The sequence below is a fragment of the Elephas maximus genome, chromosome 17 (genome assembly GCF_024166365.1).
Source record: "Elephas maximus indicus isolate mEleMax1 chromosome 17, mEleMax1 primary haplotype, whole genome shotgun sequence".
Classification (NCBI taxonomy): domain Eukaryota; kingdom Metazoa; phylum Chordata; class Mammalia; order Proboscidea; family Elephantidae; genus Elephas; species Elephas maximus.
This window is the reverse complement of record NC_064835.1, coordinates 66,302,476-66,314,302: the sequence shown is the minus strand read 5'-3', so window position 1 is coordinate 66,314,302 and position 11,827 is coordinate 66,302,476.

The window sequence follows — 11,827 nt, the reverse complement described above, 5'->3', positions numbered from 1 at the left end:
CCTTAGGCTCAATCCTTGGCTATGGCATTGCTGAGTGAGATAAAATGGGTGCGTGCTTTATGGCTTTGGTATATATGGCTCGAAAGGTAGCAACTGACTCTCACCAGTAAAGTATGAGCATTTTCATTTCATATACATGCACCACTACTGTTAGGATTTTTAAAAAGTTTTCTGATCTGCTGGTTAAAATAATGGTATCTGGTTTTAATTTGTTTAGTTTCTTGGGAGGATGAACACTTAAAAAATGTATTAGCCATTTGTATTTCTTTTGTGAAATGCTGTGTCCAAATCTTGGATCTCTTTGTGTTTTGGCAAGCTTTTTTTTTTTTTCAATTGTGCTTTAAGTGAAAGTTTACGGTTCAAGTCAGTTTCTTATACAAAAACTTATATACACATTTTTATGTGACCCTAGTTGTTCTCTCTACACTGTGACAGCACGCTCCTTCTCTCCACCCTGTATTTCCTGTGTCTATTCAGCCATCTCCTGTCCCCTCTGCCTTCTCATCTTGCCTCCAAACAGGAGCTGCCCATTTAGTCTCCTGTGTCTACTTGAGCCAAGAAGCACACTCTTCAGCAGTATCATTTTGTCTTATAGTCCGGTCTAGTTTTTGTCTGAAGAGTTGGCTTCGGGAATGGTTTTAGTTCTGGGATGACAGAGTCCGGGGGCCATATCTGCTGGGGTCCCTCCAGTCTCAGACCATCAAGTCTGGTCTTTTTGCTAGAATTTGAGTTCTGCACCCCGCTTTTCTTCTACTCCATCAGGGACTGTCTGTCAGGGCTGCCATTGATGGTAGCCAGGCACCATCTAGTTATACTGGACTCAGTCTCGTGGAGGGCGTGGTAGATTTGGTCCATTAGTGCTTTGGACTAACCTTTCTCTTGTATCTTTAGTTTTCTTCATTCTTCCTTGCTCCCGAACGGGTGAGGCCAGTGGAGTATCCTAGATGTCCACTTATAGGCTTTTAAGACCCCACATGCTACTCACCAAAGTAGAATGTAGAACATTTTCTTTATAAACCGTTAATGCCAGTTGAGCTAGATGTTCTCCGAGACTATGGTCCCCACAGCCCTCAGCCCAGCAGCTCCCGTCCCTCAGGGAGTTTGGATGTATCTGTGGAGCATCCATGACCTTGCCTTGTACAGGTTGTGCTGGCTTCCCCAGTATTGTGAACTGTCTTACCCTTCGCCAGAGTTACCACTTACCTATTATCTCTTACCTATTAGGTTCCCTTCCTAACCCTCCCCTCCCTCATAACCATCAAAGGTTGTTTCTTTTTGTGGATAAACTTTTTCATTACAGTAGTGGTCTCAAACAGTATTTGTCCTTTTGTAATTGACTTATTTCACTCAGCATAATGCCCTTCAGATTCATCCATGTTATGAGATGCTTCACAGATTCATTGCTGTCCTTTATTGTTGCGTAATACTCCATTGTGTGTATGTACTAGTTTGTTTATCCATTCATCTGTTGATGGGCATCTAGGTTGTTTCCATCTTTTTACTATTGTGAACAATGCTGCAGTGAACATGGGTGTGCATATGTCTGTTCATGTGACGACTCTTATTTCTCTAGGATATATTCTTAGCAGTGGGATTGCTGGATCATACAGTGTTTCTATTTCTAGCTTTCTAAAGAAGTGCCATATCGTTTTCCGAAATGGTTGTATCATTTTGCATTCCCACCAGCAGTGCATAAGAGTTCTAATCTCCCCACAACCTCTCCAACATTTATTATTTCCTGTTTTTCTGATTTGTGCCAGCAATGCTGGGGTAAGATGGTATCTCATTATGGTTTTGCTTTGCATTTCTTTAATGGCTAGTGGTCGAGAGCATTTCTTCATGCGTCTGTTGGCCGCTTGAATGTCTTCTTTGGTGAAGTGTCTGTTCATTTCCTTTGCCCATTTTTAATTGAATTATTTGGTTTTTGTTGTAGAAGTGTTAGATTTTCTTGTAGATTTTAAAGATTAGACCTTTGTCTGATTCGTAATAGCCAAAAATTTTTTCCCAGTCTGTAGCTTCTCCCTCTTTTGGTGAAGTCTTTTGACGAGCATAAGTGTTCAATTTTTAGAAGATCCCAGTTATCTAGCTTATCTTCTGGCATTTGTGTGTTGTTGATTGTGGTTTGTGTCCTTTTATCTGCTCTAATTTTTATCATTTGCTTTCCTCTGGTGCCAGAGGGTTTCTTTTGCTGCTCTCTTTCTATTTGTTCAAGTTGTAGGGTTAATGCTTTGATTTTGGCCCTTTCTTCTTTTTGGATGTGGGCATTTATTGCTATCAATTGACCTGCTTTCGCTGTGTCCCAAAAGTTCTGGTAGGATGTGTTTTCATTCTCATTTGATTCTGTGAATTTCTTTACTCTGTCCTTAATTTCTTCTACAACTCAGTAGTTTTTGAACAAGGTGTGTTCAGTTTCCATGGTTTTTTTTTCCTTTTTCTGTTATTGATTTCTACTTTTATGGCTTTATTGTCAGAAAAGATGTTTTGGATTCTGTTAAGGCTTGCTTTATGGCCTAATATGTGGTCTGTTCTGGAGAGTGTTCCATGTGCGTTGGAAAAGAAAGTATACTTGGCTGCTGTTGGGTGGTGTGTCCTGTATATGTCTGTGAGGTCAAGTTGGTTGATTGTGGCATTTAGATCTTCCATGTCTTTATTGAGCTTCTTTCTGGATGTTCTCTCCTTCATCGAAAGTGGTGTGTTAAAGCCTCCTGCTATTATTGTGGAGCTGCCTGTCTTTCTTTTCAATGCTGTTAGATTTTATGTATTTTGGAGCCCTGTCGTCAGGTGTATAAGTATTTAATATGGTTATGTCCTCCTGGTGTATTGACCCTTTAATCATTATATAGTGCCCTTCCTTGTCTTTTGTAGTGGATTTTACTTTAAAGTCTGTCTTGTCAGAAATTAATATTGCCACTCCTGCTCTTTTTTTGATTGTTGTTTGCGTGATGTATTTTTTTTCCATCCTTTGAATCTTTGTTTTTGTCTTTAAGATGTGTCTCTTGTAGGCAGCATATAGACAGATCATGTTTTTTAATCCATTCTGCCACTCTGTCTCCTTATTAATGCATTTAGTCCATTTACATACAGCATAATTATTGATAGGTATGAGTTTAGTGTAGTCATTTCGATGTCTTTTTTTTTGTTCACAGTTTTTGTTCCACTGAATTTTCTGTGCTGAGTCATTTTTCTTTATGTATTTTCTTTTCATCCTTTTCATTGTTGTTGATTTTATATTTCCTGAGTCATCATGTTTTTCTAGTTTTTTATTTTGAAGTGTAGGATTGTTAGTTTCCTTTGTGGTTACCTTGCTATTTACTCTTATTTTTCTAAGTTAAAACCAATCTTTTATTTTTTTATATCACCTTGACTTCCTCTCCATATAAAAGATCTATGACTACATTTTTTAGGCCGTCCTTTTTGTTTTAATGTTGTCGTCTTTTACTTAATGACATCTCTGTTTCCCTGTTTTCAGTGTTTTAGCTTCGATTTATTTTTGTGATTTTTCTATCTGGGTTGGTATCTGGTTGCTCTGTCCTATGTTCTAGTCTTGGGCTATTATCGGATGTTATTGATTTTCTCACCGGTGGACTCCCTTTAGTATTTCTTGTGATTTAGGTTTTGTTTCTGCAAATTCCCTAAACTTCTGTCTATCTGGAAATATCTTAATTTCGCCATCTACTTGAGAGACATTTTTGCTGGGTATGTAATTCTGGTTGGCAATTTTTTTCTTTCAAGGCTTTATATATGTCATCCCATTGCCATGCCTGCATGGTTTCTGCTGAGTAGTCCGAGCTTAGTTTTATTGACTCTCCTTTGTAGATGACTGGTCATTTATCCTTAGCCGCTCTTAAAATTCTCTCTTTACCTTTGGTTTTGGCAAGTTCAATTATAATGTCTTGGTGACTTTTGGGATCTACCTTGTGTGGAGTTTGATGAGCATCTTGGATAGATACCTTCTCATCTTTCTCAATATCAGGGAAGTTTTCTACCAACAAATGAGTTATCCCTCCCTGTTCCGGTACTCCAGTCACTTATAGGTTATTCCTCCTGATAGAATCCCACAAAATTCTTAGGGTTTCTTTTTTTAATTCTTTTATCTGATTATTCCTCAAATATGTTGGTGTCAAATGCTTTACCTTCAGTCTCACTAAATCTGACTTCCATTGCCTCAATTCTGCTCCTGTGGCTTTCTATTGAGTTGTCTCATTATGAAATTTTATACTCTTCTGGATTTCTGTTTGATGTCTTTCTGTGGATTCTTGCAGCCTGTTAAATTTGTCATTATGCTCTTCTCTAATCATCCTAAGTTCCTCCTTTACTTTGTCTGTGTGCTCCTTGGGTTGTTCAGCATTTTGCCTGATCCCCTTCCTGATTGCTTGAAGAGTTCTGTGTGTTAATCTTTTGTATTCTGCCTCTGGTAATTCCAGGAAGTTTTCTTCATCTAGAAGATTTCCTGATTTTTTGTTTTGGGAGCTTGCTGAAGGCATCATGGTTTTTCCTTTTTATGTGATTTGATATTGACTGTTGTCTCTGAGCCATCAGTAAGTTCTTGTATTTATTTATTTTATGATTCCTTACTCTGTCCTAGTTCTTTTGTTGATATGCCCAAATAGGCTGCGCATGTGAGCTTATTTGATTATTGGCACCTTCGAAGCTCTAACGTCCTGTCACCAGGTGTTTAGAGCTGTTACTGGGTATATGAGCCCAGGAGTCCATTCACTTTTCTTGTATGGATTCAGCTCAGGTGTCCTGGTAGTCAGTCACCACATGTGTGGTGCAAGCTCTCTCCCTTAGTGATGTAGACACAGGTATCTGGTTGTAGTAGAGGGTCACGTGCTGAGCAAGGCAGGGGGCTGACAGCTGCCCCTGTCTGTGAGGAAAACGTGTTCCTGTTCCTTAGACGCGTAGGTGGGTGGGTTTTGCAGCCAGACAATGGGCACCCAATGCTGTCGTAAGGACTAGGAGGCACCACTTATTCCTGGACCCTTGTTGCTGGTATCTAGGTGGTGTGGGTGGAGCCACCAGTCCTCAGGCCCCTGATGTGGTTAAGTGAGGACCCTGCTTAATAGGTGGAGCGATGTCAAATGTCACGAACTTGCCACTCCACCATATAGCTGACACAGTTGAGGTTGACTTCAGGTATATACCGTTGTACTGTGCTAATGAGGGCCTCTGCTGTCGACATGGGCCCACACAGATCTGTGCAGGGGTGAAAGGCATTCAAAGTCCATTAGAGCCCTTATGCTTGTGCCTAGGCAAAGGAGCTATTTCTGCCCTGAGTTCCCGGCTTAGGGGAGCTGGCAGATTATTTTTTCCTGTTTGTTAATTTGTTCTCTCTCCAAGGCCAGGAGAATGGCTTAGAGCACTTGACAGGTCATATTTCCAGCCCAGGGGACATGGCAATCTGTGAAGCTAGCTTGGACCAGTGCAGAGCGGGAATAGGGCAGGTAAATGGGAGAGAGGTTTTTCCCAAAGGGGTGTTTTTTGATCCGCATGGTAAGTTAAACTCATATACTTATCTTTCACCAATTGAACACCGCTTTTCACTGGTTCTGGAGGCGTGAGTAGACTCTCCACTGCTCGATCTCTCCTGATGTGGAAAATGCATCCTGAATGCCACTGCTTGCCTCATCACACTCGTGCCAGCAGATCCGGCCTGCAGGGTGTGAGTTCCCGCCAGCTCAGGTCTGGCCATTCCTCGCTGCTTCTGGACCATCTGTCCTTCCCCCTGCCACTCAGTCCAATTCCTCAACTTTGCCTTTGATGTTCAGGGCTCCTAGATTATCATATATAATTGATTCACTTGTTTTTTCCGGTCTTTGTTATAAGAAGGACCACAGGAAGCATCTGACTACTTTGTCATCTTGGCTCTGCCCCCTCAAGCTTTTTTTTTTTTTATTTGAAGGAAGCTTTTTTTTATATTGACAATAATAATCATTACCCATACTGTTTCATATTTTGCTGGTATTTGAGGCTTTTATGGCTAGATTTAATTTTTTATTTAAGGGCTAAAACCTGGAACACAATTCAAACAGTATAGAGGATATTCAGTGACAAGTTCATTTTATCCTTTTAGAGATACTTCATATATAAACATATATATATCTTATGATTCAAACGGGAGTATACACTATTCTGCATCTAGCCACCTTTTTTCACTTACTAGTACATATTAAGATTGTTTTTTATCAGTATGTATAAAATTACCTTACTTTTTTAACAGCTATATTATAATCGAATGTAGGATGGACCATAATTTCTTGAAATAATTCCCTGTTGATGGACATTGTTTCTCATCTTTGAAACAGCCCTGCAACGACTGTCTTTGTACATACATGATTTCACAACTGTCTTAGGCTAGATTTTTAAATCCTTAGGGCATCTAAAATTTAGCTAATTATTGTATTTAAAAACTTCTTGGCAAGTTAGTTCCCTGTAAAGAAAATAACAAACAGTAATATGATTGCATTGCATGGTTCAGTGTATACAGCGCTTTGATTCAAATAATCTGTATGAGATAGAGCGGGTACTATTATCACCATTTCCCAGATGAGGTAATAGGCTTAAAGGAGATAAGCAAGTTGCCAAAATTTATACCATAAAGGTAGAAACTATTTGCATTTATGCTGCCTCTTGCCCTCAGGGCTTAAATATCTGAATATTCTACATCAGTTGCATGACTTGAAGTACCCATTGCACAAGTGTCACTACTCCAAGCATTTTGATTATTTCGCTTGGATTCTTTGCCAAAAAATTGCTGTGTATCTGTAAATTCTTCATGACCAGGACTGTCTGACAATATTTGTGCATACCTGAGAACAGCAGACCCAATTGTTGTTTTAAAAGGGAAGATAAATCTGGGATAAAATAATATATCCCAATCCAAATTATATGTTTTTGCCTTATCTTTTTATCAGTGCGGTGTTAGTAAAGCGTTTATTTGAGACTCTGGAGGCAGCATACTCTGTAAATAAATAATATGAGAGTTCCTGGTAGGTCAGTAGGCTCACCATCCATGAGCAGAGGAAACAGAAGAAGAGGAAATCTTTGAAAACCCAGAGAGAAGATACCTCTGATCCTAAGAGAAGTCTTGGTTTGAAGGGACTTCTGTTCATCAGATCATCTGATTCTGATTCTGGAAGAATGACAAAGATGAAGCATCCTTGTCTTCTTGCTCTCACAGGCTGCTCACTCTCAGAGTGTATAAATTGTGCCAAATCTTCTGTTTTCAAGTATCTAAATGTTAGAGTGCTCCAGGACTCAGTCCTTGGACTCTCCCATCTCTCCTTGAATGAATCCTCAGGCTTTAAACATCTTCCTCCATTCCTGTCAAATTTATACTCCCAGCCTGACCATTTTACTGAGCTCCAGGCTTGTATATCCACCAGGAGTCCCTAGATGGTGCAAATGGTTAAGTGCTCAACTACTATCCAAAAAGTTAGTGGTTCTAACCCAGAGGTGCTTCAGAAGACAGCTCTGGCGATCTGCTTTGGAAAGGTCACAGCCTTGAAAACCCTGTGGAGTAGTTTTACTCTGCATACCTGGGGTGACCGTGAGTCAGAATCAATGGCAACGACAAAAACAGCCAGTAGGAGATGAGCTACTGTCTACCTACTACCCGTTGCTGTCAAGTCCATTCTGACTCTTAGTGATCCTGTAGGACAGGGTAGAACTGCCCCATAGGGTTCCCAAGGAGCGCCTGGTGGATTTGAACTGCCAACCTTTTGGTTAGCAACTGTAGCACTTACCCACTACGCCACCAGGATTTTCGGGAGATTAACAGATACCTCACATTTATGATTAATTGAACTCGTTTCCCTGCCTGGTCTTCTCTGAGGTTTTCCTTTCTCAATAAATGGCCTCCCCATCTACTCCTTTGTTCAGACCAAAATCCTTAAAGTCGTCCTTGACTCCTCTCTTTATCTTATGCCCCACATCTGATTCATTTGCAAATCCTGTTGGCTCTAACCTCAAAGTATATTTGGAATCCTACTACTTTTACCACTACCACCCTAATCTAAGCCACCATCTCTTGCCTTAGCTGTTGCTGTAGTCTCCTAATAGGTCTCACTCCTTCTACTCTCGCTAGCTCGGTTTATTTCCCACCCAGCAGCAGAGGTGAACCTTTTGAAATGTGCATCAGGTCACATTGCTCCTGGCTCCAGTGGTGGTCCATGAGTTAGAACAAAGTCCAGACCTGACTGTGGTCTACAAGCCTCTACATGGTCTGGACCCCAGCTTCCCATAGCCTCACTCCCTTGCTCACTGCACTCAGCCAACTGGCCAGCGCCTTGCTGCTCTTTAGGAACAGTAAAGACGGTACCACCTTTACTTTGTTCAGGTCTCCACTGAAACCAAGGCCCATTCTGACCACACTATCCAAAAGCGCAAACCCCCTTTCCTCTCTGTCCTTTGTTGTTGTTGTTGTTGTTAGGTGTCGTCGAGTCGGTTCCAACTCATAGCAACCCTATGCACAACAGAACAAAACACTGCCCAGTCCTGAGCCATCCTTACAATCGTTGTTATGCTTGAGCTCATTGTTCCCAGACATTGTGTCAGCCCACCTCGTTGAGGGTCTTCCTCTTTTCCGCTGACCCTGTACTCTGCCAAGCATGATGTCCTTCTCCAGGGACTGATTCCTGCTGACAACAAGTCCAAAGTATTTAAGATGCAGTCTCGCCATTCTTGCCCCTAAGGAGCATTCTGGTTGTACTTCTTCTAAGACAGATTTGTTCTTTTGGCAGTCCATGGTAATATTCTTCGCCAACACCACCATTCAAAGGCGTCAGTTCTTCAGTCTTCCTTATTCATCGTCCAGCTTTCACATGCATATGATGTGATTGAAAATACCATGGCTTGGGTCAGGCTCACCTTAGTCTTCAAGGTGACATCTTCGTTCTTCAACACTTTGAAGAGGTCCTTTGTAGCAGATTTACCCAATGCAATGCGTCTTTTGATTTCTTGACTGCTGCTTCCATGGCTGTTGATTGTGGATCCAAGTAAAATGAAATCCTTGACAACTTCAATCTTTTCTCTGTTTATCATGATGTTGCTCATTGGTGCAGTTGTGAGGATTTTTGTTTTCTTTATGTTGAGGTGCAATTCATACTGAAGGCTGTGGTCTTTGATCTTCACTAGTAAGTGCTTCAAGTCCTCTGCACTTTCAGCAAGCAAGGTTGTTTCATCTGCATAATGTGGGTTGTTAATGAGTCTTCCTCCAATCCTGATGTCCCGTTCTTCTTCATGTAGTCCAGCTTCTCGTATTATTTGTTCAAGCATGCAGATTGAATAGGTATGGTGAAAAAATACAACCCTGACACACACCAATCAGTATCACCTTGTTCTGTCTGAACAACTGCCTCTTGATCTATGTAAAGGTTCCTCATGAGCATAATTAAGTGTTCTGGAATTCCCGTTCTTTGCAATGTTATCCATAGTTTGTTATGATCCACACAGTCAAATGGCTTTGCATAGTCAATAAAACACAGGTAAACATCCTTCTGGTATTCTCTGCTTTCAGCCAGGATCCACCTGACATCAGCAATGATATCCCTGGTTCCAGGTCCTCTTCTGAAACCAGCCTGAATTTCTGGCAGTTCCCTGTTGATATACTGCTGCAGCTGTTTTTGAATGATCTTCAGCAAAATTTTGCTTGTGTGTGATATTAATGATATTGTTCTATCATTTCCACATTCAGTTGGATCACCTTTCTTGGGAATAGGCATAAATATGGATCTCTTCCAGTCAGTTGGCCAGAAAGCTGTCTTTCGTATTTCTTGGCATAGACGAGTGAGCACCTCCAGTGCTGTATCTGCTTGTTGAAACATCAATTGATATTCCATCAATTCCTGGAGGCTTGTTTTCGCCAGTGCTTTCGGAGCAGCTTGGACTTCCTCTTTCAGTACTGTCAGTTCCTGATCATATGCCACCTCTTGAAATGGTTGAACATCGACTAGTTCTTTTTGGTATAATGACTCTGTGTATTCCTTCCATCTTCTTTTGATGCTTCCTGCATCGTTTAATATTTTCCCCATGGAATCCTTCACTATTGCAACATGAGGCTTGAATTTTTTCTTCAGTTCTTTCAGCTTGAGAAACGCCGAGCGTGTTCTTCCCTTTTGGTTTTCTATCTCCAGCTCTTTGCACATGTCATTATAATACTTTACTTTGTCTTCTCAAGATGCCCTTTGAAATCTTCTGTTCAATTCTTTTACTTCATCAATTCTTCCTTTTGCTTTAGCTTCAACGGTCAAGAGCAAGTTTCAGAGTCTCCTCTGACATCCATCTTGGCCTTTTCTTTCTTTCCTGTCTTTTCAATGACCTCTTGCTTTCCTCACGGATGATGTCCTTGATGTGATTCCACAACTCGTCTGGTCTTCAGTCACTGGTGTTCAATGCATCAAATCTATTCTTGGCATGGTCTCTCAATTCAGGTGGGATATATTCAAGGTCATATTTTGGCTCTTGTGGACTTGCTCTGATTTTCTTCAGTTTCAGCTTGAACTTGCATGTGAGTAATTGATGGTCTGTTCCACAGTCGGCCCCTGGCCTTGTTCTGACTGATGATATTGAGCTTTTCTATCGTTTCTTTCCACAGATGTAGTCAGTTTGATTCCTGTGTGTTCCATCTGGTGAGTTTCATGTGTATAGTCACCGTTTATGTTGGTGAAAAAAGGTATTTACAATGAAGAAGTCGTTGGTCTTGCAAAATTCTGTCATTCGATCTCCAGCATTGTTTCTGTCACCAAGGCCATATTTTCCAACTGCTGACCCTTCTTCTTTGTTTCCAACTTTCACATTCCAATTGCCAGTAATTATCAGTGCATCTTGATTGCATGTTTGATCAATTTCAGACTGTAGTAGCTGATAAAAATCTTCTATTTCTTCATCTTTGGCCCTAGTGGTTGGTGTGTAAATTTGAATAATGGTTGTATTAACTGGTCTTCCTTGTAGGCGTATGGATATTATCCTATCACTGACAGCGTTGTACTTCAGGATAGATCTTGAAACGTTCTTTTTGACAATGAATGCAACACCATTCCTCTTCGAATTGTCACTCCGAGCATAGTAGACTATATGATTGTCTGATTCAAAATGGCCAATACCAGACCATTTCAGCTCACTAATGCCTAGGATATCGATGTTTATGTGTTCCATTTCATGTTTGATGATTTCCAATTTTCCTAGGTTCATACTTTGTACATTCCAGGTTCCGATTATTAATGGATGTTTGCAGCTGTTTCTTCTCATTTTGAGTTGTGCCACATCAGCAAATGAAGGTCCCAAAAGCTTTACTCCATCCACATCATTAAGGTGAACTCTACCTTGAGGAGGCAGCTCTTCCCCAGTCATCTTTTGAGTGCCTGCCAACCTGAGGGGCTCATCTTCCAGCACTATATCAGACAGTGTTCCGCTGCTATTCATAAGGTTTTCACTGGCTAATGCTTTTCAGAAGTACACTGCTGGGTCCTTCTTCCTAGTCGTTCGTAGTCTGGAAGCTCAGCTAAACCTGTCCTCAATGGGTGACCCTGCTGGTATCTGAATACCAGTGGAATAGCTTCCAGCATCACAGCAACACGTGAGCCCCCACAGTAAGACAAACTGACAGACGCGCGGGGGCTCTGTCCTTTACCCTGTTTTATTTATTTATTTTTTTACAGTTTTTAAATAGAGACGTAAAATTCATGCTTTTAAAGTATACAATTCAGTGGTTTTTACTATGTTCACAGAGCTATGTAAGCCACTAATTCTAGAACATTTCCATCACCCCCAAAAGAAACCCCATGCCCATTAGCAGACACTCCCCATTCCTCCCTCCCTCCAGCCCCTG